The following is an 18,244-nucleotide window of genomic DNA, read 5'->3' on the forward strand; positions in this document are numbered from 1 at the left end:
TGCGCCTAGCCTATAGTATCTGTACAGTGCGCCTAGCCTATAGTATCTGTACAGTGCGCCTAGCCTATAGTATCTGTAAAGTGCGCCTAGCCTATAGTATCTGTAAAGTGCGCCTAGCCTATAGTATCTGTAAAGTGCGCCTAGCCTATAGTATCTGTACAGTGCGCCTAGCCTATAGTATCTGTACAGTCCTTTCCCCCAATAGAATTGGCTATTGATATGAGAATTCTGCACCTTTTCATGAGAACTGCTCTCTTAAATATGCACCTAAAGTTGTGAGGTAAGAACCCCATTACTTTTGGCGCTTACTATCTATTTCCACGTTATGGTAATTAATTCAGACTTCCAGAAATTACAGAATAAGGACGGTAAATATCCCATTTTATGATGATTTTTTTACATTGCTATTTATCAGTCATATATATTTTAATTATTTTAATTAAATGAAAAATAATACACCTCAATTTCAAGCTAATTTCTACCATTCACCAACCCTACAGATGGATGCCACACACCAGATGCACAGGAACTCTCTGGCAAAGGGAGTTATATACTTATTAAAACAACAATTTATTTATTTATTTATAATTATATATACATACAGGGGCTTCAGACCGATTTTATGTTGGGAGCAACATAAAATCATTCTGACACCCCTTACTCCATGCAATGAGCCCCCTACCTCCATCCAATTTACCTGTTGAAGGGCACGCAGGGACTGGAGTGGCGGCCAGGGGCTGTGTTTTATAGCAATAGGCTTCACCGCCCCTGCACTACACTGGGAGGAGGTGTAATGTGCAATCTTTATATAGCAATAGGCTTCACCGCCCCTGCACTGCACTGGGAGGAGGTGTAATGTGCAGTCTTTATATAGCAATAGGCTTCACCGCCCCTGCACTACACTGGGGAGGAGGTGTAATCTGCAGTCTTTATATAGCAATAGGCTGCACGGCCCTTGCACTACACTGGGGAGGAGGTGTAATCTGCAGTCTTTTAACTTAGACTGCAGTATACACCTACTGCATGCAGTGCAAGGGCCGTGCAGCCTATTGCTATATAAAGACTGCAGTATACACCTCCTACTGCATGCAGTGCAAGGGCCGTGCAGCCTATTGCTATATAAAGACTGCAGTATACACCTCCTACTGCATGCAGTGCAAGGGCCGTGAAGCATATTGCTATATATAAACTGCAGATTACACCACCTACTGCATGCAGTGCAAGGGCCGTGAAGCCTATTGCTATATAAAGACTGCAGTATACACCTCCTACTGCATGCAGTGCAAGGGCCGTGCAGCCTATTGCTATATAAAGACTGCAGTATACACCTCCTACTGCATGCAGTGCAAGGGCCGTGAAGCATATTGCTATATAAAAACTGCAGATTACACCACCTACTGCATGCAGTGCAAGGGCCGTGAAGCCTATTGCTATATAAAGACTGCAGATTACACCTCCTACTGCATGCAGTGCAAGGGCCGTGAAACCTATTGCTATATAAAGACTGCAGTATACACCTCCTACTGCATGCAGTGCAAGGGCCGTGCAGCCTATTGCTATATAAAGACTGCAGTATACACCTCCTACTGCATGCAGTGCAAGGGCCGTGCAGCCTATTGCTATATAAAGACTGCAGTATACACCTCCTACTGCATGCAGTGCAAGGGCCGTGCAGCCTATTGCTATATAAAGACTGCAGATTACACCTCCTACTGCATGCAGTGCAAGGGCCGTGAAGCCTATTGCTATATAAAGACTGCAGATTACACCTCCTACTGCATGCAGTGCAAGGGCCGTGAAGCCTATTGCTATATAAAGACTGCAGATTACACCTCCTACTGCATGCAGTGCAAGGGCCGTGCAGCCTATTGCTATATAAAGACTGCAGTATACACCTCCTACTGCATGCAGTGCAAGGGCCGTGCAGCCTATTGCTATATAAAGACTGCAGTATACACCTACTGCATGCAGTGCAAGGGCCGTGCAGCCTATTGCTATATAAAGACTGCAGTATACACCTCCTACTGCATGCAGTGCAAGGGCCGTGCAGCCTATTGCTATATAAAGACTGCAGATTACACCTCCTACTGCATGCAGTGCAAGGGCCGTGCAGCCTATTGCTATATAAAGACTGCAGTATACACCTCCTACTGCATGCAGTGCAAGGGCCGTGCAGCCTATTGCTATATAAAGACTGCAGTATGCACCTCCTACTGCATGCAGTGCAAGGGCCGTGCAGCCTATTGCTATATAAAGACTGCAGTATGCACCTCCTACTGCATGCAGTGCAAGGGCCGTGAAGCCTATTGCTATATAAAGACTGCAGTATACACCTCCTACTGCATGCAGTGCAAGGGCCGTGAAGCCTATTGCTATATAAAGACTGCAGATTACACCTCCTACTGCATCTAGTGCAAGGGCCGTGAAGCCTATTGCTATATAAAGACTGCAGTATACACCTCCTACTGCATGCAGTGCAAGGGCCGTGAAGCCTATTGCTATATAAAGACTGCAGATTACACCTCCTACTGCATGCAGTGCAAGGGCCGTGAAGCCTATTGCTATATAAAGGCTGCAGAATACACCTCCTACTGCATGCAGTGCAAGGGCCGTGAAGCCTATTGCTATATAAAGACTGCAGTATACACCTCCTACTGCATGCAGTGCAAGGGCCATGCAGCCTATTGCTATATAAAGACTGCAGTATACACCTCCTACTGCATGCAGTGCAAGGGCCGTGCAGCCTATTGCTATATAAAGACTGCAGTATACACCTCCTACTGCATGCAGTGCAAGGGCCGTGAAGCCTATTGCTATATAAAGACTGCAGTATACACCTCCTACTGCATGCAGTGCAAGGGCCGTGCAGCCTATTGCTATATAAAGACTGCAGTATACACCTCCTACTGCATGCAGTGCAAGGGCCGTGAAGCCTATTGCTATATAAAGACTGCAGTATACACCTCCTACTGCATGCAGTGCAAGGGCCGTGAAACCTTTTGCTATAAAGCACAGCCCCTGACCGTCCGTGGCCACTGCGTGTGTGTGTGTGTATATATAATTATATATGTGTGAATAAAACTCAACAGACTTGCAGAGTAAGTTTAAAACTCCTTTATTCCGACGTTTCGGGGTTAGACCCCATCTTCAGGGATACATATGTCTGTTGAGTGCCACCTTTATTCACCTCTATGTATTTGGATGGGCCGACATCCTAGGCGGGCACTGCAGCGAGTTACCTTTGATCTACACACAGGAGTGCCGGGCTCAAGCTCTCACTAACTAATCTATATATATATATATATATATATATATATCTCTATATAATTAAATGACAGGAAAGATTTAAAAATAAAATAGCAAGGGGCAGATGTATCACAGCTTGGAGAGAGATAAAGTACCAACCAATCAATCAAATGTCAGGAGCTGATTGATTGGTACTTTATCTCTCTCTCCAAGGTTTGATACATCTCCCCTCAAGTGTGGTGAGCCGTAGAGTTCATCCTTTTTTAGGTTCTAGCTGCTGGATTCAGAAAAATGTAAACTAAATTGGTTACAGAGGTATTGGCTATAAAAGTAATGACTCAGTTTACATTTAGAAAGAATCTAGCGATGTGTCCATGAATTTGGCCTGTATAGATGTCTTCTACCAACAGCTTAAAGTAATGACAATATCTCACATGCATATAGTATACTCAAATGAACACAAATCTGATAAGTAAATGCCTATATTACTTCTCTTATGCATGCAGTTACATAAATGAGTGGTTAAATGATAAAATAAAAAAAAGTTGGTAAATGAGTAGAGACACACGGTAAGGCAAGGAAAGGAGGGCAGCTAGAGGGAAGGGGAGATCTATAGAAGATACAACAACATGGAGGCATGTAAATGAGCAGTGCTGTATATTCCAGTCATGGACATTTTTATTTAACCAAACCCATATCCACTGTGGTGAATTTCCAGGATCTAGCAGCAGGTCATTTAGCAAATAAAAGGCACACGTGGGCTAGCAAGGTGTGAGACGCTTCCTTATATTACTGACTCAAGCAGTACACATGACTTGATATGAGGTACATGGATACAGACAAATCTAAATAATTAATGCGAGAGGGAACCAAATAAAACTTAATCTGCACTTTCTATCCAGCCTCTAGAAAGGAAACGGTGAAGGAGCTTTTCAAGTCATTGAACCAGATTTAGGGGCCTATGTACTAAAGCTTGATGAGAGATAAAATGGTGAGCGAAAAGTATTAACCAATCGGCTCCTAACTGTCATTTTTCAAACACAGCTTGTAAAATGTAAGTTAGATGCTGATTGGTTAATGCTTTATCTCTCTCAATTTTCTCTCTCTCCAGTCTTTGATAAATAACCCCCTTAGACCAGACTTAAATGATTAGAGTACCACCCAGGGCCTATTCCCAAGATGACCTATAGGTAAGAGAGACCCTGGGAAGATTAAAACAGTTTTGAAATATAAAACCTCAAAGACCCCCAAACACATTCAACACAAAACTGTCATGGCTGTTATATCCTTTGCGGCTGGAATGGAAGTGCACTGTTAATGGCAAATCATCACTGGACTGGAAATATCGTGAAGAATGTGTCCCCAAGGGAATTAGTACATAATGGAGGGCGGCCAAGTCCAGAGGGGGTAGCATTCTCCAGTCTCAAGAAAGAATCATCAAGAGTCTAGTACACTAAAAAGCACCTTTCAGAGAAACCCAATAACTCTAGACTTTCTTTATATATTAACACCTCCATTTTTGTATTATTCATAGGATTCCCCACCTCTCAAGTTTCTTAAAAAAAAAAAAAAAAGGGGCCAAAAGTAGTACCCCATGTTCTAGATGCGTTCTGATGCTGGGCATACACTGTCAGATTTAATAGATATCTGACAGCCTGTAACCATCAGATATCTTGACCACACACTGAGATACTTCACAGTATTCGCCACGATATCTGCATTCTTCCCCTGGGGTGGAAACATTTCCCCATTCCTCCCATGAAAGATCATGGGAAATGTCGGAGGATTGGGCAGATAATTGCATAATGTATGCCCGGCTTTACCAATTTAATTGCATGATCGGAAATTCCTTCTAAAAATAACACATTGTAGAAGCTATCATTTTGTAGTTCATGTGTGAAAAATGTCCATTTTTAAATGGTTTTGTTTCATTTTCACTATTAAAGCAGTATTCTTTACTTGATTTGTGTTTAATATTTGGTTGCTTAACAAGGTGTGATGACAAATGAGACATGAAACCAATTTGTGTGTCCTTTAAGATGTTAACTTAAAACAGGCGCCAAGGTTCAGCCTACCCCTTCATTAGTAACTTGTGACATTACAGAGGCATGAGACACATGCCATTAGTTTCTAGAGAATGGAAAAACAGCTGCCTCTAATACGACTGAGCCATAACAATGAGAAGGCTTCAGTATAGAATAGCGTCACAAGATCCAATACTCTTCTGTCTAAGCACCTTATTAAATAGTGCTTAACGTGTTTCTCCATTTGTCAGACACACAAGAAATTTGCTTCTTTTGTAGTATTTTGTAAATACATTACCTGTTTCTTTGTACAGAGGGTGTCTGTACTGTCTCTTCCTTTCTGTAATTAGGAGCATCATAGCCAGCATAAGGCGGCCAACTTTTTTCTGCTCTTTGCCACAACAGACCGTTCAAATCTGTAAAATATACTTTTATGAACGATTTTGTGAAACAATTTGGTTTTTCCAGTGGTATCTAAATGTATATATTTATTTGTTACAGAGAAATGCTATATAAAGAAACAACTCTTTTTGCAGTATACAGTATTTCATGTTGAAGAAATAAAGAAGCTTTATATTTTGAAGGCTTTGCATTTTAAAGTTGTCCAACTGCATGCAGCGTTGCAATAAACATCTCCTTTTGATGACGTGTCTCTGGAGGAATCGGTGTCTGATTCAGGCATGGTCGCCCTTAACCATCCAGTGGCTCCTAATCGTCGTCGCCTATGTGATCTTAGATGGTAGCTAAGCATCATGGGAGAGTAGCTGGTGTGGAGAGGCTTGTCTATGCCTGGTGTATTGCCTGTATTATTGAAAGCGCACTGTTTCTACTCTCTGTATCTGATTTAAAAAAAAAAAAGTCTTTCATACCTGGCTCCCAGATAATTAACTTTGAATTCTTACAAACAAACAGTATTTGTGTTATTTTCTGTTTTTTTTTTTTTTTTTTCTTCAATAGACATCTAATAAATTTTGCCTGGAATAATCCACGACTCAGTCATTATTCTGTGTAAATGTCAAGGACAGGATCATGTGACAATATATACTAGTGATTAGAACCCCACAATGATAATTTTATTTGAAAACAATATATATATATAGTGCCTTTGTACTAACCATGTGCGCTGTAATAATCTACATTTCCACCATTGTAATAAAAATCACCAAATTTTAATTTTTTTGGTATGTTTTGTGACACATGCGATAAATACTCCTGATATCTCTTCCCATGATTCTTCTATTGTGAATGTGTGGCTGGAAGAGCAGTGTTGTAGTAGAAAAATGGCAAAGTTTTAAGTTAGTGTTTGGTGTGATCTTAAATAGTTAAAATACCACACTTCGGGGAGCTCTCCTAGATTCCCAGGTAAGTAAACCAGCATTGGCGGATTTAAGGGTCAAGGCCACCTCCAAGCAAAACATTGTTTGTGAGGTTAGGGCTAACTGCTGGGTCCCGGAGACTTCAGATCCAGCCGTCCCTGGCTGCCATGACTGGGGCAGAGCCAGAGCTGGCTGCTTTTATTCAGAGCCACCTGTCACAGCTACTGGGCGACTCTCCATAAACACTGCCGGCTCTGGTCCCAAAACTGAATCCTCCAGTACCCAGCAGGTAGCCCCATCCTCTCCGCACACCAAAGACCGCCCCCTACCCCTCCTCCCCGCTAATACTGCTATATAAAACGAGTCTGAGTAGATGCACTGATTTGGCGGGGGGGTGGGGTCTGCTGTGCTGCCCCCATCACATTGCTCTCCATATGCCTGTGCCTAGTGGGAAATCCGCCACTGTAGACCAGCCTTACAAATTCCGCCTGCTATCCTAATGAAGTTGGTGGTCCATGAGCTTTAAGACTCCTCATCCTAGTCCTGCCCCTAATTTCACTATGCCATAATTGCAGCGGGGGTGGGGGGTGATTATATGACTCACGTTGTCATGTCACCTGGACTTCTCCTCTGGAATCTACCAGAAGGGACATTTAAAAACATAGCAATTACAGATACAGTATGTCCTCCTACCCCTTGCATTTATGTGCCCAGTGCAGCTGAGACGCTCTTAGAGGAAAAGCGCAAACCACTTTTCTTTCTATTTTATGTCTTGTGAAGTCAAATTTGATGCAGCCAACTTTTTGGACTTCGTATTAACTAAGAATGAAGATGACTTCCTTGAAACTCATAATGTATTTATAGAATACCCAGTAACTTATTTCCTTACACATAATGAGTTCTCTCAATAGGTTACTCCAGCTTTATTGTATAATAAAATATGACATTATAGCAATAGACCTGAAACAAATGTATTTATTCTATCTTTAGAAATGTCACCGGGACTTTCAGCAGCCATTTGACTCAGAGGGTATAGAAATAGGTAAAAAATAATAGACTAAAAGATCCATCTCTTTAAGAGAAATAAAATAAGATGAGCCGCCCTGTTCTACAGCAGCATCTTTATGTAATAAAATCCAGTAACTTAATACAAGGCCTTCATGTTTTTTAGTGGCTATGATACAGGAGGATGGGTACAGACAGGGCTGTAGAGAGCCGGCCAGGGGCGTGGCCTAATTATGGGAGGTGTGTCCTCGCCCCATTTGAAAAACAAAAACCTATTTGCAGCGCCTCAAAGCGGCGGTGTGCGCTGGGGAGGGGGGCGCTGTGAGCCCCTCAGCCTGGTGCAAATCTGGGGGGGTGATCGCTCCCCCCCCACAGGCAGAGAAGACTGCTGCTCCCACTGCAGCCCATCTCACATCAGTGTGTGCTGGGCAGCTGACAAGGGGGGGGGGGGCGTTGAACCTGGGCCCCTCCAACAAGCCTGGGTAACTAGTACCCACTACCCCTCCCCTCTCAGGCCCCCTGGGTACAGGATCCCGATGGTCAGAATCCCGACACCGGCATCCCAACAGGGTTAGGATACCCTAACCTTCCCCCCCCCTTCCCCTCCGCAGCCCAAGCCTAATCCTCAGGGCTGCCATCAGAAAATGTGGGACCCAGGACTGACAAAACAGGCAGGGCCCCCATCCCCCAGTGTTTCTGCAACTCCAGCCCAGCAGCGTACCAGCCAGTCCCCCTTCTGTCACTGCCAGCTTGCCCCCTCTTGTCTCTGCCAGCCCCCTATTGACTCTGCCAGCCAGCTCCCTTTAGGTCTCTGCCAGCCACCTTATGTCACCCCCCTTATGTCTCTGCCAGCCAGCCCCCGCAGGACATGACACTTACCTTATCTTCAGACTGGAATGGATGCTCCTTGCACGCCTAGAGCCGCAGCTTATCTTCTCCCTGTCAGTGGCATGACACGCACACGCCGCCTCTATTTGCTTAAAAAAAAAAAAAAACACATTACTTCACAGTTGTCAGCGGCCATGGCAGTACAAGGCAGCGGGCCCCCTGGTCACTGCAATTGCACGGTGACAGGGGTAGCCGTTGCTGGTGAGTGGGTGGTAGGCACGGGAGGGAGGGTGGGCGTTCGGAACGGGCCGGCCCCCATTTTCTCTGACTGTGTGTCCAGGCCCAGGCATAGAGTCCCGGAAGTCCTCCCCTTGATGGCGGCCTTGCTCCCCCTAACCCCATTACACCGACGGGATGCTGGCTGGTTTCGGTATCCCCGACAGCCAGGATATAAATGACATCCCGATACAGGGGTGGTGCAGCAGTTACAAGAACAGGAGGAATAGATTGAGTAATGGTCTCTCCGCTACAAAGGATTAAACAGTAAATCAAAAAGTGTCTAAAAGGGCAGATTTAACAGTAAAGATACCCCAGCGCTGAGATGTAAGTGGTCCCCAAAAGCTGCTGCTTGTGGTAAAAACACTTGTTAATATCACCTGCTGGGATGGAAACCATACAAAACAGCTATCAGAGCCCTGACTCTAGAGAGATATATTTACTAAAGATTCCAGCTATTATTTTATAGAAGATGCAGGATGATAAGTAGAATCTGATTGGTTGCTATGGGCAACACCTCCACTTCTATAAACCAGCACTTTAGTAATGTAAGTGTTACAGTATGTTACTTACAGATTCATATGGAAGGTGGTTGTTTTGATGAAAGCTAAATAATTGGTATATTTTGTATTTTACATTGATGTACAATCACAATATTAGATATTACGACCAATGTACAGTAGCACTGCAGATAAACATTTAGGCCCCCACTTACTAACGAGTTTTATCACCAAAATGAGTGATACATTTCACTGTGTATGTTAAATTGTGCTCCAGCCAATCAGCTTCCAACTGTCATTTTTCTAACAGTTGACAGTTGGGAGCTGATTGGCTGGAGCAGCATATATCATACACAGTGACATTTATCACTCGTTTTGGTGATAAAACTCGTTAGTAAATGAGGCCCTTCGTTTTCTATCCTATAGATGTTAACAAGCGCGTCATAAGACACAAGTCACTAATGTGAGATATAACAATGCGCAAGTATCAGTAATCCAAGTTATTTGCAGATGGAATAAAACAGTTAATATCAGATAACTGCTACATCTAATTACTTAGGGCCTCATTTATCAACGAGTTTATCACTCAAAACTAGTGCTAAATATCACTGTGTATGATAAATGGTGCTCCAGCCAATCAGCTCCCAACTGTCAACTGTTAGAAAAATGACAGTTGGGAGCTGATTGGCTGGAGCACCATTTATCATACACAGTGATATTTATCACTAGTTTTGAGTGATAAACTCGTTGATAAATGAGGCTGTTATCTTGTAAAACATCTCACCTGAGCGCTTTATATGTGTCCTCTAATCTCAGTGACTGGTGTATTGGGACTTCCTATTGCATGAACAATGTGATACATCGATTTCCTACACAGCAAGAGCCCCTAAGAATTTCCATACCCCCCACTTATTCTAGTATATGAAAGCTACTTAACGTCATCTAACGCATGTGCAGTAACTTTATTTCAACAAAAGAGAAATATTTGTTGACTAGAGGACAATTATGGACCACTGAAGTGAATCCCTAATGGTGTGTACACATTGGGGGATATTACTGAGCGATTGCACGATTACGACATCGTAATCGTGCACAAATCGTGCACTATAATGACGGAAACGACCAGGGATGCGCGGTCACGCTGGTAGTTTCCGACATTCTCCATCACCTGAACATGCAGCACAATCTGTCGATAACGACAGATTGTGCATGTTCAGTCATGAGGGAGGGAGCCTACACTGACCGACTGATCATTCAGTGTAGGCACTATACGATGTTGTAATCGTACTGTCTTTCCTGATCGCCCAGTCTGTATGCTCCATTAGTAGCTATTGTACAATTAATATTGCATCTCACTATACAGCCAGATTAGCTAGCACTAATGGAAACGACGTGGTCGTTTTATTAAAATGATCTCCATTTCTAGTCAGGTTGCTATTGGATTAGATCCATACATCCATATTTTATTCCAGTTAACATATGTACAATGTACAATGTATATCTAGGGGGAGGGTTAAGCACTAGGGGGAAGGTTACGGTTAGGCCGCTTGGGTGAGGAGGGTTAGGCTGCCGTGAGGATTGGGGTTAGGCTGTGGGGGGGATTAGGGTTAGCCTGCGGGGAGGGTTAGGCTACTTACCTAATGCTGTTTGGATTCTGACTGTCGGGATGTCGCTATCGGTATTGTGACCACCGACATCCTGTACCCAACCTGATTCAGGTGTCATGAATTTTGGAGCAATGACAAATCTTCTGATTTTGCTCTGTTGGGCATAATGGCAGAAATGTTATATTTCCATCTATATTGTTTGTTAACCATGAGACCGATCTTTCCCGGCACTTTTATGTTCTGTCACACCAGGGAGACATAAGGGGTATATAGAACCCTCTACAATATGTGCTGTAGTATATTTGTATGCAAACGTTTGGGGAACCGTGGTTAAATATGTTTCACTAAATCTCTATGTGAGAAGTAGCTAATACAACCGCTGTAATTTACACATTTAAACATTATAAATCTCTAGACATTTCATCTGTAATTCCGAAGACAAACCAGTGTATGTGGCATGAAGAACATTTGGGCCATGGTTCCAGTTTGGGCATTCAAGTTGATTCGTTAATGTGTTTTATAAAGCCCATTCCGGAGATGAGCCCAGGCTGTGACACTTCTAACCTCTCAGGGTGATGTGCCAATTCCCAGCAATCACCTACTCCTCCAAGCAGCTGACTGAGCACTTATAAGTAAAGATAACTGACACTTAAAAAAAGCATAGGAATGCTATAAAAGATATAGTAACACTTTTATCTTGGAGTGTCCAAAGTCAAGAACATCATTAAGAAATGGAGTTAGAGTAAATCAGAACTCATGTATCACTAAAAGGACCAGCAGAAAGGTTTAGCTGACCCTGGAGTAGTGGCCCATATAGTACACAAAGACTGGAAAACCTTTCCTACAACTTCATCACAATAATCAATGTCTACAATACGCAAAACAAATGATACATTTGGAGAAAATACACTGGCAATTACTATGCAATGTGGAGAATTTATTATGCAATGGGACTGTGTAGCATCAGTAAATACTATGGATGTGTGAAAGAATTACTAAAACTACATTACAGCAAATCCTAATGCCTCAAGGTTGTTTACTGCAGTGAGTGAACCTGGATTCCTCAGTCCCCCTGGATCTGACTATTCAGGCTACAGTTGCGAGAACTCTGGTGATGACATCATGTTTAGTGGTAACTATGGCTAGTTTAAAACAATTAACAATTTACTGACCTTTATTTTCCCAGTGTAGAGTGAAACATTTATAGTCACTCAACAATGAGATGTAAAACATTACAAGGTACCTTTAATTTACCGCAACAAACCATTACCCACAACACATGATAAACCCTTCTTATTTGTTTTGATGACCCGAGAGTTTTGTTGTGCCTGTCAATGCCATGGAACCCATCACCAAGATGGGACTAAAGGAAAAGCGCTATGGGGGTATATTTATAAAGTTCGACTTTGGACAATTTTGGGTGATTTAGAATTTGATTTTGATCATCATAGATTTACTAAAGTCAAAATCGAACGTGAAATCAAATAAAAAAACAAATCCCCATCAAAATCAAATATCATCAAAACATCAGTACTTATACACAGATATACATAGGGGCTAATTCAGAGATGTGCGCTAACCCGATGGTTGGCAATAGTGCTATTTTTCAGCAGGAACTCATTTCCTGGACCTCTCATTAACTATGACTTAATGTCCTGGGCCAAAATGAAGTTTCCATAAGCGAAGTTTAATTTTAAAGTGCCTTATTTTCTAAACACTATGGGTCTGATTCAGAGCCGGACGCAATTAGCACTCGCTCGTCCGGAAAATAGGGGTGGCTATTCAAATGAACCGTTCGCTCTTTGCGGTCTGTTCACGCCTCTAGGTCTGAACGAGCGAACAAAACTTGCGGTCGTTTTTTTAAAAAATACGCCCCCTGGCCACTCGCATCCTACGTCATGTCCGCTATTAGATTAATCGAGTACATCGACCAAGGTATGAACTGCTCGCTATTCTTGTGGCTGGTTTTTGCTACCACAATTTTACGAGCAGTTCTGGCTAAAAAATAACCCAGTGACGTGGTCAATGACGCTGCTGTTTTAATTATGCACACCCTTAAAACGCCCGTTTTGACCTTTAAGCACGCCTGCGTTCGGATCTCCACTCCCCGTTTTCAAGCACCTTCCCCTGTTACCACCCACATACGCCTCCTCCTGTCACTCAAATTATCAGGCATTCGCTATTTTGCGAGCACATGAATTTCGACCGCACTGACTGGTTCGCACATGCGTATAATGATCCGTACGCATGCACAGTTGGGCAAACATGGCTTGGAGCGAACGAGCGGCCGCTTACGAGCGGCTCTGAATCAGGCCCTATATACACAGGTATATATACAGTATGTATATATAATATAGATAATGTCTATATATAATTGTTTTTCTATAGCTCCACCCCCAGTAGCTCCACTCACAGGGCCTGATTCAGAGCTGCTCGTTCGCTCCGAGCGATGTTAGCCCAACTGCGCATGCGTACGGATCATTATACGCATGCCGATTGCATGCATAATTGCAGTTGCAATCGGTAATGAATCAGGCGCAAAGACAGTACTCACACACTGCGTTGAGTGAGATGCTTCCCCACTGAGCTCCACTGCCCGTCTTCCATTTACCACTGCCAAGGCCGGCTTACAGTTAGCAACCCCCGTCACCCCTCAACTCTAAGAGTCTCTACTCCTGCGTATGGAGAACATTTTCCCCTCTACGATGCATTCAAATGCTGAGAGCGTGGAGCCGCGCCCAAGATGGCCACCGCTGCTCTCACAGATGGCGAACAAGCAGCCTCACAGCAGCAGGACCTGAAACACCAGGGTAAATTATCCTTTCGGACTGCTTCACCTCCCCCTCCAGGTACTATGATCACCCCCCTTACTTACCAAGATGTTATACGTGAAGGAGACTGTCCAGCCACTATTAACTGATCAGGCTAAGGTGCATGCAGCAGCATTACAACAGGCAGTTAATGATATTAAAAGCCAATGTAAGAAAAGAGAGTACTCACAGTTGAACACCAAGTAGAGGATAATTTTCAAGAGTTAAACACTTTGATTTTTGCAAAGAAGCGGTAAGTTCATTCAGATTCCCAGGTATGGGCAAAGCTAGATGACCTGGAAAACACATCCCGCAGGAATAAATTGAGAATTGTGGGTCTTCCAGAATCCTTCAAGGGTCCTGCCCTATATCATTTTCTAACGCAAACTCTCCCAAAATGGCTTGATGTAGAAGATATTTGTGAAGATCTGGTAATTGAAAGGGCGCACAGAACAGGCCCAATCAGGCAGTCGAATTCTTCCAGACCACGGGTGGTTTTATTTAAATGCCTCAATTTTTTGCCCAAGGAAGCCGTTTGTACATCTTGTAACACCCTATTCGTCTTGTAAAATGATAATAATTGGATATCATGGACAAAAACACTTCCCCCCCTCCCCCCCACACTACTGGTTCTCATCTTGCTAGATATGTTATTACTTTTTACTAAGTAATGGTCCGCGCTATAGGAGTGTGGTTCTAAATCTAGCTGCTACACACAAAAAATGAGGTATCCCAACCTCGTAGGAAACTTGATAGACAGGGGTAGGTGCGAGCGCTCTGAGTTTACCCTTGAAAAAGTCCCTACAGGGGACGAAACGCGTTGGGGACACCACAGCGACCCACCTTTTTAACTTTGAACTTTCACATCTACCAGTGAACGTTTCCCTTGTTTTTTCATATTGCCCCTTCGTTACCTGTACCACAAGGAGCGATTACATGTGTGTGGACAGGCAATAAAATACTTTTTAATTCCCATTGAGTCCATGTAGTAGTGTATATATGGTCTAGCCGAACCAACCACAACTCCAATACCCATACATATTGGACCTTCGAGCAAAGACTACAGGTGAATCAGCGGGCTCGCGGCAGGATCTGGGTAAGTTCTTACCATACATTTTACACCACTCTTGCCTACCTGCACCTGATGCTCGGGTTCTCCTTTTCTTCACATATGGGTAACGTCTGAGGATGGGAGCCGGGAGACCGAACAGTATACCAGTGTACAAAGGGAACTTCTTTGCTTGCACCACCATTAACTGTTATTAAAAGGACCAGCGGACGGTCCCATAAGAACATACTGCCAAAAGTTATTGCTGACCCAGTCTTTTCAGATTACATAGTGACTGAACTGGTTTTGAGTGAACACACTACCTACAGTTTGCATGGTGGTTCACACCAGGACTTATACATTCCATTCCCCCCCACCCCCCTTCCTTCTTTAATATTGTTATGCACACCCCTGAGTTAGATTTGTGTCATCGCTAACATTTATTATACCCATAATTCTAAACTCAGAGCGCTCACACCTACCCCTGTCTATCATGTTATTACTTAGCTTAATTCTCAGCTACATACTATTGATGTATGGAGGGACAAACCTGTCTATCAGCAGCTCATGGTACTTTATCCAGGATTGATTATTTGTGTCAGATGTGTTGTTCCCAAGAATTGTATCCACTGAAATTGAACCAATAAGTGTATCAGATCATGCACTGGTATGGATTTCTTTTGCAACTACATTAGACCGAGGAACATATCAGCAATGTCGATTTCCAACTCACTTAGCAAATTCTCTCAAATTCCACAGTAAAGTGGAGTCATTCTGGGAGGAATACAAAAATTATAATGTACAACAAGCCTTCGAAGATCCGCTTTTATTCTGGCAAATGGCCAAGTCTGGTAGCAGAGGCTCTATAATTTCGTATGTCACTCAAACTCTTAAACATTATACCGAGAAGTTCCGCACGGCCCAGTAAAATCTTACTGACTCATACCAAAATTACAAACAATATTCCTCCCCTCAAACAAAATTAGCATGCTCACTTGCCAAATAGCATTTTGATGAAATTCTTAAAATTATATGGTGACAAATATTATTTTCATAAAGATTTTAGATTTAATAAACATGGCAATCGGGTAGGTAAACTTCTCTCAAATCTTTTATGTAGCTCACGTACAACTCCTATAATCCAATCACTGAGACGAGATGATGGCACTAGAACTACCTCTAGTATACAAACTCTAGTTGTTCTACAAGGTTTTTATAAAAACATATACAGGTTGAGTCTCCCAAATCCAAATATTCCGAAATACGGAATATTCTGAAATACAGAATATTTTCACCATGACTGAGATAGTGAAACGTTTGCCTTTTGTTAGTTCAATGTACACAAACTTTGTTTAAGGCACAAAATTATTAAAAATAAAGTATAAAATGACCTAAAGGCTTTGTGTAAATGGTGTATATGAAACATAAATTAATTTAATGTATGTACACAAACTTTGTATCAACCACAAAATCATTGAATATTTTGTATAAAATGACTTTCAGGCTGTGTGTATAAGGTGTATATGAATCATAAATGCATGCTGTGTTTAGATTTGGGCCTTATTTCTAACACATTTCAATATGGTATACAAATATATTATTCCGATATCCAAAATACCCTTGGTCCCAAGCATATTGGATATAGGAGACTCAACCTGTACTCTAATCCTAGCTCAGATGTACAGTAGCAAAATACCTGTTTTGGTCAACTACTCCCTTACCCACACTTGATCCTACTAAAACAACGACTTTATTAGCCCCTATTACTCAATTAGAGGTTCAAACTTGTATTTCTCATTTGAACCTTCCAAAGCCCCGGGTCTAGACGGATTCACAGGCGATTTTTTGAAGATACTCTCTGGTCGAGCCAGTAAATCACTTACCAACGTCTTTAATTATATACTAAATAGTAAAATTCCCCAATATTTCAATTCAGCCCTTATTCATGTGTTGCCAAAGTTGGGAAGTGACTTGGAATTACCTGGATCTTATAGACCAATATCCATATTAAATGTCTTTTAAAAAATTTTCACCAAAATTTGGGCTGATCGTCTTAAACTACTTCTACCCAATATTATTCACCAAGATCAAACTGGATTCATCTGGGGTCGTCATTCAACTTGTAATATCAGGAAAGTCTTGGCCGCAGCTCACTGGGTTGCATCTAAAGCTTTTCCTGATGCCCATGTTTTGATGGCCTTAGACGCTGAAAAGGCTTTTGATATGGTCTCTTGGGATCATTTGTTTGAGTCCCTTTCTCGCTTTGGCTTCCCAAACGAATTTATTACTCTTATAAAGACAATGTACACTTGTTCCCAATCACAAATCCTGTGTAATAGATATCTGTCTGCACCAATTAGTATTCACAGGGGAACACGTCAGGGTTGCCCCTTGTCACCCCTGTTTTTTTGCAGTAGCTATAGAACCGTTAGCTGTTGCTCTACGCTCTAATTCATCCTTTAAGGGAATATCAAATAATAATGAAGAAATTAAACTTGCCCTATTTGCAGATGATATGCTTGTTTTTATATCAGACACACTCAATTCAATCCCTAATCTCCTTCATACTATTTTGATATTTTAAGCTTTTTCGAGGTATAAGATAAATTAGAACAAGTCTGAAAATGTACCTTTTGGGAGGTGTACCTATTCCGCAGTCAATTCACATCCAGCTGAGTCAGTTTAAATTTTTAACATCACCTATGAAATACCTAGGAACAAACATTCCCTCCAAACTGTCCGACTTATATAAAGCTAATTTCTCCCCTTTAATGAAAAAGATCACCAAACAGTTAGAGGATTGGGCTTCTTTACCCCTTTATTTGCTGGGTGGTGCGGCAGTTATAAAAAGTGTTATCTTTCCCAAATTGTCGTATATTATACAGATGATACCTTTGAGTCTCAACACCTCAGATTTGGCTTACTGCTCCAAAAGATTTTCTACATTTTTGTGGTCCGGGAAAAAAGCCAGAATCTCAATGTCGAAGTTGTGTCTGAAGAGAAGTGAGGGAAGGTTGGCCATTCCCAACATTCAAATAATGGCAGCTGCTCAAATCAATCTGGCAGTACTCTTCAGGTGCATGAAAGGGAGGGGTCATACCAAGTAGAAAAAAAAAGGGGGGGGGTTAACCCCCTATTGTTCCTCAGCACACTGAATTGCACCTGCAACAATTCATGAAGACTATATGGTGATCGAAATTCAGAGATATTAGTTGCATGCATTTGCATGCAAATCCATAGGAAGCTGTTAGGTCACGTCACGGCTTCTCTGTTACTAGCAGTCCCTAACACTAAGGGGTTCACGTCCGGGGCGCAGGGTACCCCAAAAAATGTCCAGCCCAGGACCCCCCAGGTATCTCACGAAAAAAGGGTGACAGTGAAGTGTAAAGTATAGATGTGTAAGACTAATTAATAAGTGTTGAAAAAGGGTTAAAATAGATGTGAAAAAATTACACTACTAGTGCTTGTTGGAATTCCCAGGGATGACTCCCAGGTAAGCTGGCTCTCAAATTGGATGCATTTATGTATGTGCCTTTATCATGAGGCCTTACAATTGATAAAATATATATGTGCCTTTATGTGCG

The sequence above is a fragment of the Taudactylus pleione genome, unplaced genomic scaffold (genome assembly GCF_031769625.1).
Source record: "Taudactylus pleione unplaced genomic scaffold, aTauple2 ptg000218l, whole genome shotgun sequence".
In the NCBI taxonomy this organism is placed as follows: domain Eukaryota; kingdom Metazoa; phylum Chordata; class Amphibia; order Anura; family Myobatrachidae; genus Taudactylus; species Taudactylus pleione.